The 25,466-nt window shown below is 42.4% G+C and overlaps 1 protein-coding gene across 1 annotated transcript in view; it reads right to left on the minus strand.

Moving 5' to 3' along the window:
- Nucleotides 1–669: 669 nt before the first annotated feature.
- CPQ (carboxypeptidase Q) overlaps nt 670–25,466 on the minus strand; it is a 256,599-nt gene continuing 231,802 nt past the window's right edge. The window contains exon 11 of the transcript XR_014579383.1: nt 670–2,349. The gene's annotated coding sequence lies outside the window, so the exon portion shown is untranslated. The remainder of the gene's footprint in view (nt 2,350–25,466) is intronic.

The raw sequence follows: 25,466 nt of genomic DNA on the forward strand, positions 1-25,466 counted from the left end.
CTGTCCCTAACAAAATATGGATTATTCTTCAGAATGGAGGGGTGAGAGAAAAAGAGAGCTGGGAATAAAATATTCTAAGAATGAATAATGAATGAAAAAGGGGAGGGGAGCAGTGTTTCATGAGTTTTAAAGGGTCAAAAACATAGAAGGTCATACACCAAACAGAGTACTCCTGAGAATGCCAGCTGTTCCAAGAATGTGACCAAGAAGCTCTATCCAGCAATGCAACAGGATGAGGACAAATTTCCAACTATTTCACCAGGCTCTCCAGTGAACCCTCTGTGAAGGAACAGCTTGGCCAGTCCCAAAGGGAAGGTAACAAAGAGAGTATGTGACACAGTGAGGTCTTGCTGTATTGGATGGTGTATTGGGTTTATGTGGCAAGGTTTTGGCAGCGGGGTGCTGCATGGGTGGCCTCTGTGAGAAGAATCCAGAAGATTAGGGCCAGTTTCAGTCAGCTCCAAAGGGACCTGCCACTGCCCAAAGCGGAGCCAATAAGCCATGTTTTCTGTGCCTCTGTGAGAACAGATATAAGAAGGAAGAAAAACCTGCTGCACAACAGCAACTGGGAGAGAGCAGTGAGAACCATCCCTGCAGCCCCAAGGTCAGTGCAGCAGGAGGACAGGAGGTGCTCCAGGCACTGGAGCTCAAGTTCCCCTGCGGCCTGTGGAGAGGCCCCCGGTGGAGCAGGCTGTCCCCCTGCAGCCCATGGGTCCCACACGGAGCAGATCTCCACGCTGCAGCCCGTGGAGGAGCCCCCGGTGGAGCAGGTGGATGTGGCCTGGAGGAGGCTGCGGCCCATGGAGAGCCCCCGCAGGAGCAGGCCCCGGGCCGGAGCTGCAGCCCGTGGAGAGGAGCCCACGCAGGAGCAGGGGGTCTGGGGGGAGCTGCCGCCCGTGGGGGACCCGTGCTGGAGCAGTTTGCTCCTGGGGGATGGACCCCGTGGTACGGAGCCGTGTGGGAGCAGTTCTTGAAGAGCTGCTGCCTGTGGGCAGCCCCCGCAGGCTCAGTTTGGGAAGGACGGCATCCCGTGGGAGGGACCCCCTATCGGAGCAGGGGCAGACATTGACCATAAAGAAGCTGTGGAGGTGAGGCGTCAGGGACTGATCGCAGCCCCCATTCCCCGTTCCCTGTCGCTGCTTGGAGGCAGGAGGTGGAAGAGGGTGGATGGGGGGAAGGTGGCCTTTTTTTTTTTTTTTTTCTAGGTTCTCACTGCTCTAGCTTGTTAGAAATGTGCTATAAATTACATTAATATCCCTATGCTGAGTCTGTTTTGCTTGCGATGATAGTTTTTAAGTGATCTCCCCATCCTTATCTCAACCCTTGAGCCCTTTCCATTGTATTTTCTCCCCCTTTCTATTTGAGGAGGGGGAGTGAGAGAGCAGTTGTGGTTTAGCTCGGCAGCCCAACTGAGTAAAACCAACACACATGGGTATGAACCAAAAGGTGAAAGAAAAAATATATCCAGAACTGAGAGGTCCTGGAGAAACCACCAGGCTCTGTAGTTTGGTACACTTAATGCACCCCTGCACAAGGGTTTCTCTCCTGCTGCAGAAGATGCGCAAGTCTGACCAGAAAGATGCCTTTCTCTACCTCTCCTAGATTTTCCCAATTAGTTAGCCCACAGGCCATAAGATTAACTCAGAGAGCAGGATGGCACATCATGGTTCCTTGACATCTTTTGGTGGCAAGGTCAGCTTAGATAAATAATCCATCAGATGCGGAGAATATCAGTGAAGCCAGTACCTGTTTAGAGGGTGTGCTAGATCACTGGAGTTTCAATCTTAATTCCTTCCCAGCAGTGTGGGAGTGGAGGGAAGGCGATTTTGTGAGTCTTCCCAGTATCCCAGGACAAACTGTATGAACCCCACAGTCTTGTCAATTCAGATGCAGGATCGAGAGCTAATTTGTCCTCTTACACCAGTTTAAAGGAAAAAATCAAGCTAAAGTCATTGTATCAAGAAAAGGTGATTGCTCTTCACTGCATTATGTATTTGGGTGTTTCATTCAACTTTTCAGCTCAAAGCTTTCCTTTGTTAATATTCTTCTGTTATGTATAGCCAGGTACATTAATACGGGATGAAACATCCTGACAATCAGCAGCCATTCCCTCTGCTGATTTCTGGTTCACAGAAAGATGATCTAGATAGCTACTTTTTTTTTTTTTTATTCGTCACCTAATTAAATACTCTGATATCGGTGATAACGTAAAATATTCAAAACCTTTTTGCCTTACCTTGTGCCACATATCCTCTATTAAGAATATTGCCCCAGCTAGCTTCTACGTGCTCCACACTTCTTCCTCAGTCAGCTCTTAGCGCCACTGCTCTTTCTCTTCATTTCTCATTTCTATTAAACATGAAACACCATCCATCACAGATGTCACCAGCTATTTCCATTAAAAAAATTAGGATTTGGAAACATAGACACACAAGGAAAATAAAACAATTACTTCGCATTATATACCTGAACACAGTGTGCAGTTGTGTAATTATTATTACCCATCACAATCATAAAAAAAATCAACCAAGGATATATAATTAATTCATAACATAATAGCCATTTAATTTCTGCAGTACTCTACTCAGTGATTCAGTGCCATACTGAGCTAACATCAGTGTGGCATTTACAGTAGATTTTCTGTTTACAGACTGAAAATATTCTCTCAGGAAGAATTATGGATTTGGGTTATCAAAGAGTGTTAGCAGCTTTAACGCACATTTCTTCTTTCATTCTGGCAGCAGGCAAGCTGCTTAAAGACCTAGATTTATCTATATAAACTACCAAGATTCTAACTAAACTTCACACTAATCATTTTCATCTGAAGGGAACTTCTCCCATAAATCTGTAAAGCGCTGTTTTTCATAAATGTCACTTGGAGGCTTCTTAGGTGACATTGATTCAGAAGGCTGCAGCATCACTGTTCAAAATACAAGAAGACACCAACCTACTGGGCCACAGCACAGCTGTAACAAGAAATCTCTTCAGGACATTTTACCCCTGATATGTGGTGAGAATGCAAGGAAATTTCATGCTTGGAGATGTCTGAGAAATACCCTTAGGATCCTTCTTTAATCAACTCACCAGATCTTTCACAGAGACTTTTCAATAACTGTCAGTCCGTACGATTACTTTTAATCTATTCATCAATACCAGTGAAGCCAGGCACTGGGAACAAGAAAAGCTAATCTCAAGTCTCTGAATGGTGTTATAATACTGCTTATCAACATGTCTGATAGACATGAATAAACTGGGCCATCACAACGCCACTGTTTTCTGACATATCCTCGGGTAGCCACTACAGGCTGATTGCTGCCGTGCTACACATCTGGCCCCTCTGAATTGATGGAGGAGGAGGAGAGGGCACCTGGCATCCTCTGCCCCAGCAATATGGGCACCAGCCCTGAAGGGCAAAGGAAAACCTGCCAGCTCTTAGCAGGGCAGAGAGCATTAGCAGGACAGACACGTAATCGAATGTGCCTGCTTCTGTACAAAATGGCAGAACTTGGTATCTCTAGCTGCCCTAGCAACCGTGTTCATTAAACTATTATTTTCCTCATTTTAAAGATAAAAGACAAGGACTCCCATTGATTTCAACAGCAACTCAGTAACTTGGTGCTGTTGAGTCTTCGGCTGCCGGAAAGACTTTAAATGTCTGTCTCTAAAGCTCAGATCTTTGTTTAAACACCAATTGTATTTAAACACCAAGTTCTCAGGTTATAGTTATCCAAATACATTTTAAAATCTGTTCCTGAACAGTTTGCTTGTAGAAAGGCTGCGGAAGAGGAGAGATGAGACCCATGGATCGTGGCATGCCCAGGAGATGTTTTCCACCCCAAGCTACTCCATGTGTGCTACAGTAGCTAGCAGCTCACAGAGTTTGCTAATTACCAAAGTAGTCATTATAAGTTAAGAACAATCATCTTCTCCTTCTACCTTTGTAAATAAATATTTCCCACTGAATGCTTTTTGACTGTACAATTATTTTTTCCTGCTGTTTCCTCTCTTACTTTTCCTTTCTTTCTTCTCTCCTTTTCCTGTTGTCCCACGGGTTTCTTTCAGTAGCCCTGCAGTTCCTCCTTCTGTGCTCCCACTGCACCTGTGACAAATTCTGACCCCAGGATTCCCACTCCAGGCTCTTTTATTGTAGAGCAGTTGCTAATACAGCAGAAAATCTGCTCGTGTTCCCAAGAGGCCACGTTGCAAAGTCCGACGGGTGCGCTTTGGCTGGCTCTCCTGACAGAATCGACATAGCTCAGATACAAAACAGCAGAAAGCTTTTCCCCCACAAGGCAATCTGCTGTTAGTCACCCCATGATGGACTTGGCACCAAGCATGAGACAAAGGCGTTGTTACAGGAAGAATGTGCACTATCGCATAGGTCTCCATACCACAATAAACCACCAAACGTCTGCAGTTGATGTAACATCAGGCTTGGCTCCCTATGGGCTTTTCAATGAGGTAATGGGAGTTTATTCTTTGCTTTGTGCTGAAGTGAAAAACAGAAATGGCCATGAAGGGTCACTGTGGTCAGGACTTATTTTAACATCTGCATCAACGTCGTACTTGAACTATCTTAAAAGTGATTATGCTGCTTTCCTGTGACCACTCTAGATCAGATGCTTTGTCCTTAAATCGTGGAGGATGACTGAAAATCGTGTTCCTGAACTCTTTCTGACTCTGCCAACTGTGGCTCTCGGCCAATTTAAAGACTTAACATGTATCCAGAGCTTTGGGATTTAGGGCTGAAAAACCCTCCAGAATAAAGAGTAGATTGAGTAAAAATAGGTCAGTAAATAAATATATAAGGAAACACTATAGAATAAAGAAAAATACACCCAATATACTGTAGAATAAACAAAAATACCCACAATGTACTTTTTGAAGTGCCAGTGAAGGAGGGAGTCGGTTATCGAGCAGAAGGGCATGAGCTAGAGGGAGCCATGGGACAAAACGAGCTGGGCTGAGCAAGCAGCACAGAACAAGTGAAAACCCTCTTTGCAAGGCTGCAGATCACAGACTAGGTTAATGGCATTTGTCCCCTGCTCAGTTGTTCTTGGAAATGAAGGCATCTCCTGATGTTACAACTACCATGAGAGATTAGAAGAATACTCCTACAGAAGATTATAAAATTTGCTTTACAGCAAGGGGAGAAAATGAAGGTTTGCACTTGAAATAGTGAATTCAAGACTTGGAAATATCTTTTTTTTTTTTTTTTCTCTGCGTAGACAGTTCAAGGGGATCAGATCGACCTAAATTTAAAATAGTCATAAGCTTTTGGATTTGTTTTAATGTGAACAAATAAGTTGAAAACATACTTTCAGGTGGAATTAAATATTTTATTCACTATGATTCAAAATATTTTATTTCAGTCATGGGAGTGTTTTATAAGTAAGAATAAAATGATTTGTCATTCCAAAACAAAAGTTAATTTCAAATTGAGAGGCTGAAATAACTATTCTGCAAGAGCATTTTCCATTCTTGCCCTTTCCATACAACGAAAAATTTGATAAAACCAAAATGAATTTGCAAAACATTTTAAGGTTACAAGTACCTCATATTTTTGCATGAAGAATTGTGGCCAAAGCTTCATAACTTTATTACACAGAAGCCCAAACTAATCTATGGATTTATAGCAAGGTAGCACTTAAACCTTTTCTTCCAGGAGTTAACCTTTTGTTACATAAATAGAGAGATCTTCAGTGTTGTTACCATCCCTGTGACTGACAATGTGTCAGAGAGAAAATGTGACCTCTACAACATGTTCCTCATGTATAAGGACAAGAAAATCTCACGTAATATCAGTGTCTGGAAAACGAGACCTGATGATTCAGCTACTACGGGAACTGCGTCTTAGAGCAGTGCAAATTTTATCTCTGCCTTTCATGTCAATCTTCCTTTGCTCTAACATTGTCAATCAGTCAGATCACTCTCATGCTTCATTATGTTTCCATGGTGATCCTTTCCTCCAAAGTTAAAAATAATCCTGTTCCAGTGTTGAAACTTGTAGAGAAGAAGACCATATATAATTGCCTACCTGCAGTTATCTGCCTCCTGTACCCGAAAAAGATATCCATCCACTTTGTTCTGATTTTTTTGTAGTTGAAATAGTAGAGTAGCAACAGGGCTAAGCCCATTTCCCCAGTTATTGTCAGTAAATCAATTCATGCTGCATCAGTGAGCTTCTAAACTGTACCACAGCATGCTACAGCTCCAAAATTATCCTAATAAACAAACCCAAGCCATGCTAACACTTATACATACATACTCAATATCAATATCTATGCTTTATATTTTCTTGCTTTTACTCACAGAGTTTTTCAGAGAAAAAGAGAGCTGTTACCTGGTGGCTGGACTTCACTGGTGCAGGATGATATTTGTGACAATTAGGTATTTACCTGGAATAGCACGTAGACGAATGGCATGTTTTGTACCAGTGACCTTTTGGGAAATCAAGACAATGGACAATTCTGTAAAAATACACACTTAACCCCACTCCTTGGCTTTCTTGTCAACTTGCTACTGCAGCCTCTAGGTCCAAGGTGCGTAGTTCCCACTTGGATTATTCCCATCAGAGAGGCTTGTAACCATACTCATTGATCAAGGTCATCTATTTTTTTGGAAGACAAATGCCAAGTTATGAGAAGTGTAAGGAAAGGTTTAGTGTTTATCAGGATTCTTAAACAAATTTCTTAAAATGCAGAACAATTTTATACTGGTTTTTCACTACAGCTCAAATACTACTGACAAAGAGCATGGTAGATATAGCTGCCAAAATTTAGCATGGCCACCATGCCCATGCTAAACAACTGTATTGCAGAATTTCATCATCTGGCTTTATATAAGATATCTTTTTCTAACAGAACAGCAAAATGGATTCCTAACAGTAGGTCTGCTTTTGGTAAAGTTCAAATACTGTGCTGGCGTTAGACCTTACACCAAGCAGGTGTTTTTTAACTAAAGAAAGAAGTCAGGAAGAATGTAATGCAAAAAGACAGCCTGAATGGCTTAAATTTGTCCTCGTTAAAGCAAATGAACTCAGGAACTTAAAATGGGATGCACCAGGTGAGATAAATTATATTTGGAACTTTGATCTTTTCCTGGAATGAAATAGCATGAGCAACTATGAATGAAAGGAGGTGGCCCTGTGCAGCCAGTGAGGCTGTTCCTGCTGCCCTCTGAGTTAAAGGAAAAAGCAAGCACCCTCTTTCAGGCTGTAGCAGGATTGCTTTCTTGGTTGGTGCCTTCATTTAATTTTCTGGCATCACAGAAAGCAAGACCAGCAATTGTTCATTTATCCAGAGCAACACGTAGCAGGCTCTGACATGTACTCATAAAGGATTAAAAGTATTTCTGAAAGCACAACTTTCAGAATAATAACATTCTAATATTAGTAGAAATAGAATATGTAGTTCTAATAACTCACAAATTAAAAATTGCAATAAAAGCTTCCAAGTTTTTTTTACCCCCAAGTTCTCATTAGGAATTCTAGCAATGCTGAAGTTTTCTGACGGGCAACAGAAGACTATAAAAGAGAATCCATGTCCTTGTTGCTGTGCTACTCTTTCATGACCCAAGACAATAGCCTGGTGTTCACAGGATTTGCAGGTAAGAAGACATGTTATTTTGTCCACTTGACAGAGATTCACACACACAAAAAAGAAGGTGTCTATAGAGGAAACAGTAACTAACACGTTGATAGCATTCACCTCTTCACGTTGACTTGGGCTAACAGTATTTTATTTTCAAGTGATTTCATTACAGCAGAAGAGAAACACTTGTCTTTTTTCCTGATGGCATACGAGTGGAAGAGACAGAGCATGGTGTTTCTAAACAAAAAGGACAAAATGAGAAGACACAGTTGAACAAAAAAAAGGTGCAGAAATACGGCATATAGGCTCCCACACACCTTTTACACCATCAGAGGAAAGAGCTGGGCAGCATTGAGCTTGCTGTCTGTTCATGCTGATTCAAGGACTGCATTGCTCCAGGCTGCAGAAATGTATAATTGTGAGCTGCTTTCCCAAAGAATTCACAGTCCAAAAGGACAAGGCAAACAGAGAAAAATGTCAGTCTTGGATTTTATTAGTCCTCAATGGTGCAAGGGCATGACCTTGCCTGTTGTGTAGTCAAGAGACTGCTGGGTCCTGCAGTGACCACCATCAGGAGCAGAATCCCAGTCGTTTCCAAGCACTTTGGCACACAGCGCTGCTGCCTTAACAGGCTAACCGCTGCCAGCACGAGGCATGTTTCTTCTACACAGTGAGGGAAGGACTTACAGACAAAAGGGAATTTTAATCGTAGGTTGAGATGCTCACCTCCATCCTCTCCACTGAGAAGAAGGGAGAAGGGTGTATCAGTATCTGTGCAAAATCAGTTTGGCTAACTTTTCGCTTCTCAACTTCTCAGCTTGCTATCCCAACAGAACTTTTTGTAGAGCTCCTTATGTTTCTGAAACCAGCTTCCTAGATGCTTCTTCCTTTTACTTCTTGTGACCTTCAGCCTCCGTGCAATAATGCATCTTTATTGGAAGGCATACAATCAGTCACAGTTTCACCATTCTCATTCCTCATTCTTTTCCAGCATCCAAAAGGTGAATGAATCCAAAACAGAATTGAGATTTTTCTCCCAGTTGGATCTTACAGCAGTAATAAATGAGTTGCCATCTGCATTTCTAATTAAAAATCCAATTGGTATAATGTAATGAGTTTTCTGGATGCAATTAGCAACTGCTGGGGGTCTCTTTATGGAACCAGTACTACAATTATAAGGCAAATAGATTCTATCATATGCAATGAAGGGCTTTCTCAAAGCTTCTGTATCCTTAGCTGGATGAATTCGCAACAGGACTTTAGGCACGTTTTGATACTGTAATCTACTGAAATGCACAATTCAGGTTAGTTCTTGGGGTTCCTGTACAGTTCAAGGCAGAATTAAATGTCTAATAGGATCCATAGAGCCTTCAAGATCATACCTACCTTCTGGAGCTTTACATTTACTGCAGAATCTAGGACCACATGTTTATGTTTGGATCACAAGCATTGCTTCAAGAATAAGTAGTGGAGACATTTACTTTTCTTTAGAAATAGGTCTGATAATATGGTAAAATTTCTTGGAGATTTTTTTTTTTAAGGAAAAGAAAAGTTTTACCTGGTTTTAATGGTCAGGAAAAATTCAAAGCCACAAATTAGTCTTTAAGATATTCATGGATCAGCTGCTCTAGATCAAACTTTCTACTTTGTTATAGCAATGACTTGGAGCTCAATGATCCTTTACAAATTAGATTTTATAAAAAGAAGAGACAGAATGACAGAGAATATATTTAACAGTCTTTTTCTCTGCCTCCTGTATCTACATGTGCATATACACACACTGCTATCTACATTCAAAGTTTTGCTTGAAAGTCTTCTGCCAGTGTTACCATGTGTCTGAAACATTACAACTTTTCAGACTCAAATAATAATGTTTATAGAAGAAAGAAACTCAAAAGGCAGTGCCAGTCTTAACCTACATAAATCATTAACAACACTGTCTTACTCACCAGATTCAGTACTGCTCAAGAAATCAAAGTCCATCACTGTCACCAAAGTCCCAGGTTGTCTGTATTTCAGGATCCTTCGGGGCAGCCCTGAGAGGTTTTAGGTTCTTCCATCCAGCTTAGGGATGTCTACTTAAACACGTGGAAGCACTGCCTGCCCTCTTTCCAGGACCACCATGTCATCAGGATGCTGAAAAGCAGGAGATCTTTGAGTGCCTGTGGGATGGGCTTCCACCCAGACCCATGGGCCCCTGAGATCAGTGCTTCCTAATTCCTGCTTGATCCTTAGAGAAATGAGATACTAAGGGAAACAAGCCTTAAAGAGCATTTAAGACAACATAGCTTCCTCACAAGGAAAGCAAAATAACTCCTGCTTAATTATACAGTAACAGAAGAACCAGAGCCCACTCTACATGATGCATTTTAAAGCAAATTTCTGGGTAATTTTTGTCAGAAGATATAGAACATTTGATGAAACTGCTTCTGGCTCACTAGACATGGAAACAGACAGACTTCAATTTAAAAAACAAACAAACAAACAAACAAAATTCTCTTTGAATTTAGCTTTTTCCTTAGTTTGAGTCAAGCTCTACTGACTGTCCTAAAGTCAGGCCTGACACTACAAAATCAGATCAGGCCACAGACTTTACTACAGATCTTAGCACTAGCAAAGGGACCAGCCTGGAAACTGCGGCACTCTGAACAACCCCTTTCTAATATCATGCCTGCCCCTCATGATTGGTGTTTAGATGTTATTGTCATGCTAATGCTTGCCCTTTGATGAAGTTCTTGTCTTAATTTTAATTTCCTAAATTATTTTATATAATTTGTAGGACAAGGCTGCTGGTGAGACTGAATCAGACAATAGGTGAACTTAGGAAGCAATAAGAGAGAGAGCAGCAGCATGATGGGCAGTACCCTAACTATTCAGAGCAACACTGTTTAATTTGCTTCACATTTTGATAAGCATATCAAGATTTCGTAGTTTTACTTGCAACTCAGCTATCATTAATTAAGCTTACACTTGCCATTCAAGGAATTTCTCTGGAGTTCAGTAGTGAGATGAAAAGAAGGGGCAAATTCCAAGGAGCATCTCTTTGTATCTCCTTTGTGGAAACAGGACAGCAAAGAATATAGTGGTTCCATAAGATAAGAGAAAGCCTTCCTTTAGAGGATGGGGCTTGTGACCTGCCCAGCCTGTATAACCATGCCAGGAGCCCATGCCTCCGTGGACATACTGGCTGGGCCATGGGCTACTTGATGTCTGTTAACGGGAGTCACTCTTCATTTCACCAGCTCAGCTCTTGAAGAGGAGAAACTTGGTGGAGATAGGCAGTATGAATCTTCTCCAGTTAGTGCTTTTTTATTTTATTTTTGCTACTCTGTTTCTAAACATATTTTCCTTGACTTTGATAGAATAAAGCTTTCAGCCCATCCTCTGTCTTTCTCTTATAATCAGCACAACCTCTGCAGTTGCTGATACATATCTAAATCCCTCGATGTGCCACAAATCATAGTGCTGGACTACTTCCCAGCCAGCACAACTTGCAGAAGTGTTTTGAGCATTGGACAGAGTGCTGCAGTGAGGGTTTTTGAAAGTGTGGATGTTTCCCATGGCAGGAATACCCACTGACGAGCACAAGGGGACATTGCAGCTACCACGTGTGAAAGCAGCCATCAGCTGGGATTGCAGGGCCCTGACTTATGCTCTGCAGAAGGTGAGTGAGAGTTATGTTCACATGTACCTTTGGCCATCTGGCGCTGGTTGTACAGCACCGAATAATAGCCCTACAAGACCAACTCACATTGACGGTTAATGGCCATGAACAGTTACAGCAAACGCGCCTGCAGGGACTCCTGCTCTGGTTTTCTTCAAGCCTCAGCAGAAAAAAAATAAAGGCAAGATAATAATCGAGAGATTATTATCCGCGGATTCTTCACAGTCATGATAGGCTGCTTTGCTTTACCAGCAAGGGGTCTAGCATGATAATATGGTAATTTTTTGTTTTTAGAAAGAAACACAGATATACATGTCAAAGTCTGTCAGAAAAAAAAAAGTGAAAAGGAAATACATTTTTTCTGACCTTTAGGGCATATACAACATTATGGATAAGTAAGCAGAGTTCACTATTAATATTTAAAAGATTACACTGGCTTACTCTAAGTTACCATTACTGAAATTCAGATGACTGGGTGCTTTTCTGCCTAATCTCTCACTCTTGATTCCACTTTGATTCAATTCACTGGGGGGAAGCTTGGGCTCTTGGTCACTAACATGAAGTCAGGTACAATGTGTCAGTTCATATTTTTTTCTTTAGCTTATTCTTCTTGAGTTAAGAACTCTGATAATGCAGAGATGACATTCAGGGAAAATCTAGAAAATGAATTCCTTTTTATCTCCAGGCTAAGCTGCACCAATGAATAGAGTATTATAATAAAACCTATTTGTATGCCTGTCATACAAAGACAAACCTTTTCCAAAGGAAATGGATTTGAGTATTTGCAAGAAATGATAAACAATCAGACAAAAAGGTACTGAATTTCACTTTGAGATGCATGGGAGAAGTAGGTTTTAGCTTCCCTTGTCAGGGGGGAGGAATTCATATGAAAGCCATGTCAGCTGAGAGTCTCACAAATGAGATCTTATCCATGTCTTTGTGGAAAGAAGTGACTTGGAAATATCTTGAAGGGAGTGGTTTAGAGTTATGAGCAAAATGTCAGCCTGCATTTTTAGCAAGAATAAATCAAAAGAGGCTTATCCACTTTTGATAAAAAGAATTAACTGGATTTCATTTGTGCAAAATTCTTGTGCAAAGCTATGTTGAAATCTCATTCTCTCTTAGATTTGTATAAATGAATTAAGGTGAACAGGTGCTTATACAGGACAGAGAACGGATAGCAAGCCTAATTTCAAAGCACTCCACTCTCTTGACTCTCCCATGAAGTCAAAGGATGTGCTTTACTCATGAAAGAGCTACCCAACCAGACCTGGGGGTTCCCCACCACCTTCAGTGACACAAAGCTATCCCGAGTGGGTGCAGCAGGCTGGGCTCTGCTGTCTCATTCTTGGCATGGATCTCCTCCCCTGTGCATTCTCCAGTGACCACGAGAAGATGTCAGACAGCACTGGCCAGCCTTAGATGCTGAAGCATCTCCTCACATTTGGAGGTGTTCTGGTTTTTTGAGAGAATTTTGCTGAAGCATAGCCTCGTCCACAAGGAGTCAATAAACTCACTGACGGTAAACAATCAAGAAACATCTGAGCCACTGTATACGGCATATCCTACCCTAAAAGTAAAGGTTGGTGAAGGCAGCCTTCCTCAGGCAGCTGGGGACTTTGGGCCTCTGGTACACAGAGGAGTTGGGTGAGTTCAGCATCTGTGTATTTGTTCAGGGCTTTTGTGGAATTCAGAGATCTAGAGATTTCAACCGATCACTGTAATTCCAGCCACAATTAATATATATTCCAAACCAATTTAATTATTGGCTAAATGTAGTGGAAGGATACTGTCTTATTTAAGACTGAAAGGGAGTAGTTAAAACATCTATTGCCTCTAAAATGTCATAGTGGGTTAATACATAATGGCAATAATTATACTAAATGAAGAATGTTCGAGTGCTTACCAAGCTTAATTAAACTTTGCAGCACTCCTAAGACAGAAATATTGTTATGGTAATTTTAACAGGTAGGTAAATTGCTCATCCTGGCACACGAAGGCTGGGTAATTTACTCAAGGTCACACAGCAAGCCTGCAGTATATCCAACGTGGAGCCTATCACCTTGACTCCTAGGCTGACTTCCTTCTGCAGTCTTCAAAAATAATTCCTTCTCTCCTAATGGCTTAGCTTTGCCTGAAACAGGAACTGGCTTTTGTTCACAAACTTGATTGTTGATAAATTCCTCTATCCCCAAAGACTCGTATCTCCAACCTTTCCCCAGTAATTCATGCCAATGTGACAATTTTCTAGAAAATGAAGGATGTGAGGGCAAGGAAGAGGACAACACAAAGAAAGAGATGGAGGTAAAAGCTAATACAAGAGAATGGAATGAAAGGAACTAGAGGCAGAAGAAAATCAGGGCATACAAGTGAAAGACAAAGGAGTCAAGGGGGAACAAAGGGTCAAAAGAAAAGTGAAAGAAATAGGCGATAATAATGAAATGGGAAAGGAGCCCATCAGGAATTAGCAGACCAGAAATTGTGAGTAAAATAAAAATGCTGTAAGAACTGAGATTCATAACATGTAGTGGAAACATATTAAAAGTCAAAATCTACTATCTTCACTATAGCATTCTGTTTACATGCCAGGAAATTTCTTACATCCTCAGTCTATTGAGTGGTACCATACACAGAGATGGAAAAAACCCGCTGCCTCTGAGTAGAGATAAAAAACATAGCAAAGCTCCTGCAGAGTAACCCTAAAATGGTAACATGAGCAGACTGTGAAAGGAGTCCCTACCGAGATCTTTTGATTAACCTTGCTATGATGTGAGTGGGGAGCCTGTATTAAACCGGCCATTTCTTCTATTTCTTTTTCTCTCATTTTAGGTTAGAATAATGCAAATAACTGGTAGAAATACATACATAGTTTCTTTATTTCTTTTTCTTCCTTTCTTGTCTTCCATCCTTCCTCTTTTTTTTTTCCAAACTGTCAACCTTGCTTCTTTAGTTTGACATATAAATTATTTTTTCCCATTGAAAGCAAGAATAGTTCAAGATACAATCGAAAAGGAGTAGATTGGAAATTCGAAGATTAAAACATGCATCTTAGCTGACAGATGTGGCCTTCCAAACACAATTAGCAAATCAATGTTTTGAACGTATAGGAGGAGCAGGAGCAATCCAATAGCTCTTGATCCTAAAGTATTTCTCCTAGCACGTACAATGTGTGGCCAAAAAGAGCCAGGGTGGGATGCTCTGCTCTTCCCTGTGATGATGGTCATTCTCATACATTCTTATAGCTATAATACGGAAGAGAATGTAAAGCTCTGCTTAAGTTAATGTTTTTAATGTATGAGATCTTATACCCACCTCTGTGATTCCTTCCATGCAGATTACTCCTTCTCAGAGAAGGTGAGAAGCATCTTCCCCTCTCTCTAGCCAATTCTTTAAAGCAGCTTTGGTTCTGCCAGGATTTCTATCAGAAATAACTGACTACCAGCAAAAGAGAAGATCATTTCTATTCTCTCATCAGTAGCATTTTCTGCTGCTTTGCTGGTCTTCTTGCACAGACTCTCCAGTATGGTTTTTGTGTTGAGGTGATATGCATGGACAAATACAGTGGTGATACAGTTAGGATTGTTTTGCCTGTTCCAGACAGACAAGCTCCCCATAAATTGTCATAGACAGAATTTACTGAAGTTCCCCTATCATGAAATACCATGCCTGCTGATCAGTTTTGACAACCTATGGCCAGATAGAACGGTTCCTTCTATCTAAAGATCAGATGACTACCTGTTGTCGGTGTGACTACTCTTATTTTCAAGTTTAATACTCATACTAGGTGTGGCTAAAATACAGCAGCTAGAGCACGTGCATGAGTGACAGGAAATGGAAGAAATGCAGCCAGAGTGAATTCACTTATCTGAGTGAATATTTACACAGGAGGCTTTGTGTTCAGCTCACTGAAGCACAACAAGCTCTTGCGATTCAGTTCATCAACCAACTATTAATGGCTTGAGGTTAAGAGTAGATTTCTTTACTTACCACCCTGACTGCATGTCCCAGCCACTGAATAATGTATAGATACAGTCACATGGCACAGGGGTTTACTTAAAATTACTCCAAAGAAATTAAATAATCTACTATTCACTGACCCATTTTTGATTTGCTTCAGATCTCACCTGGGAACGTGCAATTTCTGGAGTGGTAGCTTTGTTTTGTGAATTGTTTGTTCTGGCACAGTCAGGTAATCAGAAATGTCATTGCCGGTAGCTATTCATCACATTTTCTAACTTTTGATTAAATATCTATCATTATTTTTACTCAATATTGGTTATTATTTCCATGACTTTGAAATGAGAATTGCAAATGCTTTGATAAAGAAATTGGAAGTGTGGAAATCTGGGAAGGATTTCTTGCAGAGTCCTGTTTGTAGCTTTCTCATGTTGCGGTTAGTGAATCTCGACAGTTATCATCTTTTCAGCAGCAAAGTCAATGATCGGTGTAGGAAATAAAGTAGGTAATTTAAGCCCAACTCATGTCGGGCTGTTCTTCTAGTGGTCAGAACGAAAATAAACTGCAGTGAATTACTGCAGCTCCCAATCCTCAAGATCAGAAAATCCACCCCTCCAGTATCTCCCTTGAAGGTCCACAAACCTAAATGTAGAAGGCAAACTTAGCATCTTCGCGGACCAGACAGTACAGCAGAGCAGCAACAACTTGGGCACGTGTTGCAGCCCTCAAAACTTGACTGATTTGATCAACCCCTCTGCTTCCAGTGTTCAGACAAGAATATCCTTCCAGATTTCCTGCCACAGCTCCTCTTCAGGCTTTACAGTTCTCTGCCACTCACAAAGGGGATCTAGGGGTAAGTGTTACACCTGAGCCTGTGGGCAAACATCCTGGCCTATAAAATTAAGCAGATTTAACAGCTGTGGAAATTCTGTACACTTCAGAGTCAAATGCTCTCTGTTCTCATGGAGAAAGCTGGAATCCATCATGTGTCACCTGAACAAAATCTAGTCTTTGCAGTAAGGCTCATATGCTACTTCCCTGAAGGTACTGTAAAGCCAGGTAAAAATCTCTCATGCCAAAATCTGCAAACCTGCTACAAGTTCCCTTTTCCCCATCATGATGCATCATCATCACAAAGAGACACAGCAAAATTACTAGTGGAGCACTGGGGAAAAGCAAATTTGGGAGAAAGAAGAGAGGGGGGTTTATTGTCTTTCAGAATTGTTAAAGTAATACTTTGATTCAAACTCAGATATCCACAGTGGACAGGTAATTCTGCTAGAATGAAAAAACAAACAAACAAACAAAAAAAACCCCACCACCTTGATTCCAAATCAGGAAAAAAATTCATGAGAAACTTCTAAGTTAGCACTAGTGTTTCAAACGCTCATTGTTCTGAAAACATTTGATCCATTTTTCATTAAGGAAATAAAGAATGTACCTTCATCCTAAAGATTCCTGGCCTGTGTCCCCATTTCCAAGCATCTTCTGCTGTTTCCCAGGAGTTTGGGTTGGTTGAGGGAGTCCCACCAAATCCAGGTCAGTCACTGTCAGCCTGAGTTTGTTCTCCCAGAGCTTTTTGGACTGCTGATTCCTTGTTCCAGGGATGGCTAGACACGACACAGGAGGTGCATTAATTTATGTGGCCCCCTGATTTCTTGAGGTACATCTTTGTGTCCCTGCGAGAGCTATGGTTTGCAGAGATTTGGCCATTTCCATTTCATACCTTACAGCCTAGGAAATACATCTCTATTTTTTGAGTAAGTCAGCAATGGTGCGATATCCTGCAGGTCCTGGATGACCTAAGGCTTTCAGACAGTCAACAGAAGTGGGGTGACACAGAGAGCAGTGGCTGTTGGATGCACAGAGATCTCTGGTGTCGGGACACCCAGAGGAAGCGCAGGGATGTGTGCCAAGGCTACAGATAAGGAAAGACCCCACACAGCAGCAGCCTATACCTGCTGGTTTTCTGGCAGACTTCACTGGAAATTAGACATCTTCACAGATAAAGTAACATTTTTCTGACCTTACAAAAGAGCCTAATTTTCTCTGATGCGATTTTACTAAGCCTTATTATTACATTATCTTCAGTCCCACGATCAGACAGAGATTAAATCACTTTATACAATTTTATGAAGCACAGAACAAACAAACACAACAGAACTTGATTCAAAGTACTTCCTCTGAAAGCCATATTAGATTAAAAAAAAAAAAAAGTCTGTAAAAATAAAAGCTTGGATCTGGTTTCAGCATATGTCTATAAATCCAAAATAAGTACACCAAATGCAGTGGAGTTATTTAGATTTTTTACTACTAACAATCAGTGTTATACAGGATTTCTACTCTCTCACCAGATCCTTCCCAAATCAAAAGCGACATTTTAAGACAGCTACTTTAATGTTCTGGGGGCAAAAGTTTTTGTATAAATCCACATTCACTCAAATGTTTACAACATTTCTTCTTTTTACAAGCATTCTGGTAAACACAAGTGTTTGTGGAATGCAGCTGAGTGGCGTAACGAATAGCCATAAAACCAGTCTTCAGTTTTTATTCAAAGGGATAGTCTTCTTATATTCTTGTTAAAATATTCCTGAACATTGGTTGCTGTATGTAAGCGCTCTTGGAGAAAATCTTAGAAATAGTTTGAATTTGTACCTTTTCCTAGAATTAAAAAAAAAAAAATAAATGTTTTTCAAATGGTTATATGAGACATCAAAGATGTCGACATTTCACACACTCATTGGCGAAATGCCACCAGCGGTGCCGGGTACTTTTCCAGTTTAAATCAGATCAGCTTAAGTCCAGCTGCAAGGGGCATACCTCCTCTCATATAAGTGAAACAGAAAACCATGTCCTACACCACGGGACTGGTTGAAAGTCCAAAACTCCCTTTTGCAGCACTGTAATGAGTGACTCCCATAGGAAAGGGGAGCAGGCACATCACTGGATAACACACACAAGGGTTTAGGCACAGGACCTGGCACTAACTGTGGTCTGCAACATTGAAGGTGCTGCATTGAATGCTCTAAGTCAGCAAAGACAACCATAGTAGCACTCACATTTTCAGTGTCTCCTCTCCAGGATAATCTTTGAATGGGTAAGATCTGGTGTAGCCATCTCTAACTGAATTACTCCTCACCTGACCTTTTCCTGCACTCACAGATACGTGGCCTGTATCCCAGCCTCTGGTCTGTGCCCAGCTGGTGTCATTCAAGTTTTGGTGTGAGGCTCCTAGGAGCTACACAGAGCACCAAAGCAGCACCAAAGATGCTGTGACGACCAACACAAACCTTTGGTGGTAAACAGCCATTTCTGAACCCCCCAGGGAGCTGCATCTCTTGCTTACTGCAGTTTGCACAGCCTTTCTGCTGGGATCACTGAGCTCCCAGACAGAGCTATTTTGTCAAAGAAATAATTTTAAATGAAAAACAAATAGGCACACACAAATGCAAGGTTGACTTCTAAGAATGAGTGTTCGCACCAGAAACCAGACTCTGTGGGACTTAACTTTCATCCATCCAGAAAATAGAAATCGCTTTTGTATAAAATTAAAATGCACGAAACCAACTTGACTCTTAAATACTGAGCATTCACAATAAGCTGCTTGTCCATAGCCTGATGTATTTACTAAAAGCACATTCAAGAAAAACAGGAGCTACTCAGAGGCAATTTACAAACAGGAAAACAGAGGAAATTGGCTGGGTAATTTATTCTCCAGGAAGTATTTGCATGGTTGTGTAAGCAAGGCACCCAGCAGAAAGGCACTGTCACGTCGTACCTGCTCGTGGCTTAAATAGCAGTGCCCCCAGCACATTCATCGTGCTAGTGCCAGGTGCCCCCTAATGCAACATAAAAATTGCAGCTTTAAGTGCCAAGTGGAGGCTTAATTTTAGGATTTGTTTTTCCTCGTGGAAGAAGACTGAAAACCCATTAAAGCCCATGCAATTACTGTTTTGCATCCTGGTGACTGCACCTTCATACATACACACAAATACATATGTCAAACCCAGTCACTTACAGAAGTGGGTGGCATGTTGGGACACTGAGACCAGATTCGAAGTTTTCACCCCTTTGTAAGTGTCCAAAACTTGTCCCTCTTATATTCCCATGTCTCCCTGTCATTCACTGATGGCACCTGCTTTAGCCAGTGTTGTTTTGTTCTCTACTCAAATCTCTTGCCAAGCTCATCTTATTAACACCGTCATTCTTCTTACCACTGGCTGTTCAAATGGGAATTAGCCAGAAGGAAAACTCTCTTTCCCATCCAGCAGCAACCAGCACTGAACTGTGCCTACAACACTTTACCTGAAGATGTGAAGTAGGAGGTAAATCAGAACTGAAGAGCTGTAGGGCAAAACTAGATCATCGTCTGGATTTCCCCCCAGCTTTCAGGCGTGCTCTTTTTCTGCATCTTTGTCACTGGAAATAGGGCCAGAGATTGACTGCAGCTGTGATCTGGGTGAGCCCATCCCTGTTTAAGGCCAGGTCTGTGGGTTTCTCTCTCTCCAGGACAAACATGGGAACAAAGGAGTTGAACCACGATAATTTCTAGTGAACAGAAATCCCAGCCAGGCCTGCCCCTTTGACTTTCTGCTTTTAATAGCAACATATCCACCAGTAATCAATAACGTTGCACTGGCAGCCTGAGGAGTGAGACTTGCTCCAGCTCAAGGATGAGGGAGGGAGCAGACATCCACGCACCCGGTGAGATGCCTTCTGCTCCAGCTACTGAGCAGCACTTGTTACACATTAGCCTTAAAACATGACTTGGAAGTAATTGGTCAGCACTGCAGAAGAAGGGCCGTGTAGCCCACTGTTAATGATTAGCTTTGTTGTGCATGAATTAGTTGACTTCCTGCAATTACTCCTGCTCTTCCCCACCAGGCGACTGCAGCGTTCTGCTTTCCAAAGGCAGCCGGCGGGCAGTTTGCTGACCCTGAATGTTTGTTAGCTCCAAGGTGCTCATTTCATTTTCTGCACCAGTCGCTAGGCTGAAGCATCCAAATTCCAGCAGACAGAGGATAGTTTACGGTTCGCTGTCTGCACCAGATGCTTAGCAGGAGGGATGAGGCAAAGTGAGGCTGTGGGAGAGCAGAATGTGTTAGCCCCGCCAAGCTGACAGTCACCCATAAAGGATCCTGTGTGGTTGTGGTCAGGAAAGTGACCTCATCAAAAATAAATGTTGTTTTACGTTTATTCCTCTTCCATACTCCCCAGATCTCCAGTACTCCATTGGACAAGGCAGAGCACTTTGCTAAACGCTGATTCACCCCTGCACCTGGAAAATCAAGCAGAGTGCTCCTTGCATTGCACTGCATTGAAATGAGGGACACGTGGAACTGGAGCTCTCCTGGTGATCCTGTTGATACAGGAGGCAGCACCGAACACAGCATGCTTTGCTGCAGCACGCTGCTTCTGCCAGCTTGACTTTTACCTGTGCTTTTTATTTCCCTTTAACCAGAGTGCTGTGACTCAGAGGGCAGGCAGGAAAACGTGACAGTGACTAGGCACCCTTTCCACATTTTGCACTCAGACTTCTCTGGCACTGCAAAACAATGGACATGAGCAATCTGAAATAAACGTTTAGATGCAGCAAGGCCCATGGCTGCCAGCTCTTTCATGGTCAGCAGTGCCAATTCTCACCTCAGAGCCACCAGGCGAAGGACAGAAAATACACAGGGAGCACTGAAGGTCTCGCTACTGCCACAGAAAATCACAGAAAATCAGTCAGGAGAATGTTCCCAAAGAGCCTGGAAAAAGGATGCCGAGCTAGGGAAAGATGCCTGCAGGAATACTGGGAATCTGCTGAAGGGAGGCTACTAGGGGGTGACGTGTCCATGGAAGAAAACCAGGAGGATGAATAACCGTGCGGGAGGAGCAATGGCAGACAGCTGTGCTTCTCTCTGGGGTGGAGATCTGGGTGGGTCCCAAGGGGCAGGGGTCATTCATGTGTTAGTTTCTTCAAGGGAGGAATTTTCTGTGATATTTTCCTACGATGTATTATCTTCTATTTGAAATGTCAAGCCAAACATGGGGTTCCAGATCCTCTTGATTATCTACCTCATCTGAATCAGCAGGTCCTTGATAACATAGCCTCCTGTCTCCACTTCTGGAGTAAGGTGAAGGTGAAGCAGTCCTCATGCTGGAGAACACAGTCATCAGAGATGTACCAGGCAAGGGACACTGGAAACAGAGCCTCTTATGGCATTTGCACTCCTCACGAGCTGTGGCAGCTGTCTGCTGGAGCAGGAGCCTCCAAAGAGTATAAATTTGCAGTGAAGTTGGTTGCGTTGATAGGGCTTGCTCGATCCTCCTCATTGCTGTTGTGCGTCCTTTTCTGCAATGTCAGTACTCAAGTGAGCCAGGATAAAGCCCATCTGAAACACATCTTGCCTCCTCCAGGCTCTGCAGGCTACCTCCAGAAAGGCCTCTGCAGGCTCCTGCCTACCTCTGACATCCCAGACACCTGGAAGAGGCCGATCCCGATGCACCAGTTTTCCATAATTTACTGGCCTTCACTAGCTGATGTCTGTGAATGCATGGATGTCTTCACAAGCTAATGAATACAATTAAATGAGATGGTAAAGCTGGACGTTTAATGGCTCTGTCTGACAGGCTGAAAGGAGAAAGGCTCAGAAAAGCATGTGTAAAGTAAATAGGGATGCACATTCACTTCTTTAGGATGTATCTACGAGTGGCACCTCACAGAACCCCAAACCTTGTACAGACACAAAGCACACCAAAGCATGAAACTGCAAAGAAAATGCAATTTCAGCTCTCTAGAGCAGTATAATTGTATATATTGCTGAGCCCAAAACAATACACTCTTGTCTCTCAGCACTGGCACAATGTTGGGATTCCAGTACTTCGGAGAATCATGTTCCATTGCATGGCAAAACCACAGGCGCTGAAATCTGTAGAATCATAGAATCATCCATGCTGGAAAAGACCTTCAAGATCACCAACTCCAACCATCAAATATGACTTACCAAGTCCAAGCACTAAACCATGTCCCTCAGTGCCATATCCACATGTGTCTTAAATACCTCCAGGGGTGGGGACTCCACCACTTCCAATACTTGACCACCCTCTCCATGAAAAAATTCTTCCTAATATCCAACCTAAACCTCCCCTGGCACAACTCGAGACAATTTCCTTGTGTTGTATCACTTGTCACCTGAGAAAAGAGACTGACCCCCTCCTTGCTGCAACCTCCTTGCAGGTAGTTGTAGAGAGAGATGCGGTCTCCCCTGAGCCTCCTCAGCTCCAGACTAAACAGCGCCAGTTCCTTCAGCTGCTCCTCACCTTGTTTTCTTGTCCCTTCACCAGCATTGTTGCCCTTCTCTGCACACGCTTGAGCAACTAAATATCCTTCTTGTAGCGAGGGGGCCAAAACCGAACACAAAAATTGAGGTGCAAAGATACAACACAATAGAATCACCTAACTTGGAAAAGACCTTCAGGATCATGAAGTCCAATCATCAACCCGACCTGCTGAGTCCCATCACTAAATCATGTCCCTTAGTACTGCGTCTGCACTTCTTAAACACCTACAGGGATGGGGACTCCACCACTTCCTAATGTCCAGTCTAAACTTCCTCTGGTGCAACCTGAGACCATTAAGAGACCTGAATTCAAGAGGTTCACTTGATGACTTCACTGATTTTGGAGCTGAACTCCTTCAGACTGCCTCTGCAGCCAGTGCAGACACAAGGAGCTGCATAAGATCATGGAGCTCGGAGATGTGCAGGACCTCCTGCTGCTCTACTCTCACTACAGGCAGCCTAAGGAGATAGGCTCCTAACACAGATCCACCTGCAATACAGCCCAAGTGTGATGGGGTGAGTTTGGTCTACTGATTTCAAAGGGCTTTTTCTGGCATCAAGGAAAGGATACTCATATATTACAGGAAACATTTAGAGGTGAAAGAGCAGGTGAATCGTAGGAATGATTAAAGCTCAAGAACAAAAATGGATGGTGTAACATGGGGCTGCCAAAAATTTTTCTTGGTGAAGATCCTACTGTCATAGCTCTATGAGCAAGTCACCTTCTGCTGGTACTAGGGAATTAACCTTCTGCCATTTAAATGAATGGCTACAGAAGAAAGGACTGAAAATTTCAGGGTGGTAGTGAAAAGTCCAGCTTAAGTGGTCATGAAAACTTACTGAGTTAGCAAAGAGATGGACTTATTCTTGCTGACCCCGAAGGGCCATCACTAGTGCTTGCCCTGGGCCATTTGGCACAGACACAGGGCAGAGAGGCCAAGGGAGCCTTTTCCCAGCCTTGTGCTGGCTTTGTCTGTCCCTGACCCCAATATCTGCCAACATCCCACCAGCCAGTGACTCCCCAAAGCACAAAGAGAAACACATGCTGCTCTACTGCTTCCTGCCCGCTCTCCATCAGCAAAAGCTTTCAAGATTGATAGGGTGATAACAAAAAAACTGTTGCTGTAAATAACTTTGAAGCTCAACATGCCTTTAAGTGTGCAGTGTTTCCTACATATATGTAGGAAATAGCTCAATTTTTTATGCATGTATAACTATTATATCTGCATTTTGGTATGAACAGGATTTCAAAGGCTCAGCTAAGGACGTACACCAAGCATGAAATCTCTCCAGAACATCTTCATGCAGAAATACTTACGTTCTTATATTAGCAGGAGAGGGCCTCAGAACAATATGATTCATCTGACTTAATTTGAAAATTAAAAATATTGTGCATGTTGAGAGAAAAGCAGTCCATTAGTAGAATTAAAGCATAACAAAGGCACAAACTGAATGCTTGGAGACACTGAATGAATTTGAGAAAATTAAATCCTATTAAGAGAAATATTGTGTTCACTAAAGATATTAATTGTGAAATTACTGAGCTCTTGTGGTTACAAGTATTTTAAATATATATAATACACATATCAAATAGAAATCCAAATTTAATTAATTTATATGGATGCATGATGATGAAAAGATACCACATCATTGCATACATTATTATTGTAGCTAGTCTAAAAAATATATCATAATAATAGACTATACAAATATTGAAGTTAAGCCATCCTCAACACTGCACAGCTTCACAGCACTGTTTTTAATTTTAGGCCATTCATATATCTGTATCACAGGATCCCAGAGGGGCTGAGGCTGGCAGGGCCCTCTGGAGCCACCAGGTGCCACCCGTGCCCAAGCAGGGACACCCAGAGCAGGGTGCCCAGCACCACGTCCAGGCGGCTTCTGAAGGGCTCCAAGGAGGAGACCCCACAGCCTCTGGGCAGCCTGTGCCAGGGCTCCGTCACCCGCACAGCACAGAAGTGCTCCTGGTGCTCAGGGGGAGCCTCCTGGGGGCCAGTTTGTGCCCAGGGCCTCCTGTCCTGGCACTGGGCACCACTGAGCACAGCCTGGCTCCGTCCTCGCTGCACCCTCCCCTCAGGGATTTACAGACAGTGATGAGATCCCCCTGGGCCTCCTCTTCTCCAGGCTGAGCAGTCTCAGAAATGTAACACGGTTCAAAATCTGAGTCTTCTCATTAGGAACCACTGCCTACTTCTGACAATCCCATAAACATCAAAGCCTACTTAAAGCAAACCCAGTCTGAAAAGGGACTTTGTAAAACCTTTGCTTTTGTATTCAACAAAAGCTCCCCTGTGTAGCTTCACAGTTATACTCGTGAAAAATTGCACAGACAAAAAGCTATATTCAGGGTAATGCATTTTGAATATCTACTTCCATCTTTCCTCCTTATTTTTTCTTTGCTATGGTATCAGAGAAAGGGAGTGTGATATGTGTAACGGAACTTTGGGTTAAAATGCACAGTAGCTGTTTAAGAAAATATCACATTGAGAGTACAGTTAGCACTATTTGAGAAATTAAGCTCCCTTAATTGAAATAAACATGCAAATACTGTATAGACACACATATAAAATAATATCCATGCATATTTTAGTTCTGTGGTTTCTATGACTTCATAAAAATTCATATGGCTGTCGAGGCTGCGTTACTCCACTATCGAGGAAATGGCGCAGAGCCCCTTCTGTGCTGGGACAATGACTGGTGGTGGTGTTACACCCAACCTCGCACCTAAGATTGCCTGCTAAATCTTGCATTAGTGCCTGAGCTGCAGACCAGCCTCCCTATTGAGCTTAAAGCTGTCAGTCCAGCACTATTTCTTGGGAGTGCTCTCTCTGGGAGGGTAGGTGCTGGATTTATCTCAGTGTATGATGGTTAGACTCGTTGTTTGCCTCTATGAATTTAGTTTGGGTC

This window comes from Anser anser, assembly GCF_964211835.1.
Source record: "Anser anser genome assembly, chromosome: 2".
Taxonomy (NCBI): domain Eukaryota; kingdom Metazoa; phylum Chordata; class Aves; order Anseriformes; family Anatidae; genus Anser; species Anser anser.